We start from the raw sequence: 1,598 nt of genomic DNA, 5'->3' as shown, positions 1-1,598 counted from the left end.
TCCCTTCACCACAGAAGAAACTGAGACAGAAGCAGAGAGGAGGAGAGGGAGAAGAGCATCGCGCCTCACCGCCGCCACCGTGCCTTGCCGCCGTGGCCTAACAGCGTCGCCGCCGGCCGTGAAGCTGCCGCCATAGTCCGTCGTGGCAGCTGCAAGCTCACCGCGTCGCGCCGCCTTGGAGTCCGCCGTCAGGTCCGAGGCGAAGAGAGAGGTCGAAACAGAGGGCTACGCGAGGAAGAGGGTGGTCGTGGGTCGCCGTTTTGCCTCGCCATTGCCACTGAGGCCACGCCCAGTCCAGCCGCGCCACCATCCCTGCGCCGTCACAGAGCAAATCTGAGGTGAAGGGGAGGACCGCGAAAGGGAAAAAGGGTCGCGCCGCCCAGTCACCGGATTGCTCGCCGCCAGCGTCGCCGGTGTTGTCGCGAGGAAGAGAGGGGGAGCCCCGCCAGAGGAGAACCGTCGCGGAGCTGTTCCTGCTGCTGTGCCCAGCTGCTGTTGGGGGCCTTATCACCGCTTATGAGGGTGCGCCGGTAAGCCTCTGCCGCTGGAAATGCAACTGCCGTCGCCGGAAGGTCTCGTCGGTAAGGATTTTAAGCTGGTTCTCCTTTCCGTTGAGTTTCTGGGAACCTCATTGTCACTGCATATGGTTCAGGTCATCACTGCCGCTTGAGGTGGCTGCTGGGTTGCCGCCGAACCGGTTCGGAGACCGCCGCCGTTTTGGTTCAGCCGTTTCTCCTTCGGTTCGGTAAGCATTTTCGGTTTGAAAGTCTTTTGGTTACTATTCTGTTATCTCACGCTGGGGTTTGTGGCGTTAATTGCTATACGATTGAGTTTCGGTTGTTGTATGTTGCGATTAGAGTGTTGAGGCTGTTGCGAAAGTGGCTTGGAGCTGAGGTTTTGGTTGCCGTCAGTTCGGCTTGAGACGGAAAGGACTTGATGAGGCATTTGGGTTATGGAATTGCGTTTGAGGTAGGGGCGCTTTTCAAAAACTATGTTTTATGTATTGGAATTATTACATATGGATACTGATGTGAGATATTGTGTATTTGGTGATTGTATTGCCTTATGTATTTGTTTGACTCGAATGATTATGGATGTTGGTTTGGCTGAATTGTTGTGCGGCTTTGTGAAATGTAATGTTTGAAGTTGATTCTTTAAAGATTTGAATCTGAGTTTAATCCGTTGAGGATTGATTTGATTTGAGTTAATTATTTGATGATTTGAAAAGTCGAATGCACTTTTGAATTCAGCCTGGTTTACTTTAATTGACTTGGTTTGGACAAATAATTTGTTATTGAACCGTTTCTTTAAAGCTTTGGAAATGAGTTATATTGATTGATATTGAGTTGTTTTTGAAATGGTATCCTTGAGATACGCCACTGAGGCGATTGTTGGATTTAGCTTGCTTTAAACTGATTTCTGGTTTGAGCTGTTGAAAAGGGATGAGAAACGGTTTAGTTGGGACCCGAACCGGGTGGCAAAAGTCCAAGTTTTAGGGGAGGTGCTGCCGAAATTTCTACAAAATTCTACTCTTGTTTGTAAAGTTATTTAAAAAGGGTTGGATTGAGAAATTGTATTATTTGATTTATTAAGAGATA

This window comes from Arachis stenosperma, chromosome 1 (assembly GCF_014773155.1).
Source record: "Arachis stenosperma cultivar V10309 chromosome 1, arast.V10309.gnm1.PFL2, whole genome shotgun sequence".
Taxonomy (NCBI): Eukaryota; Viridiplantae; Streptophyta; class Magnoliopsida; order Fabales; family Fabaceae; genus Arachis; species Arachis stenosperma.
Note: the sequence above shows the minus strand (reverse complement) of the source record.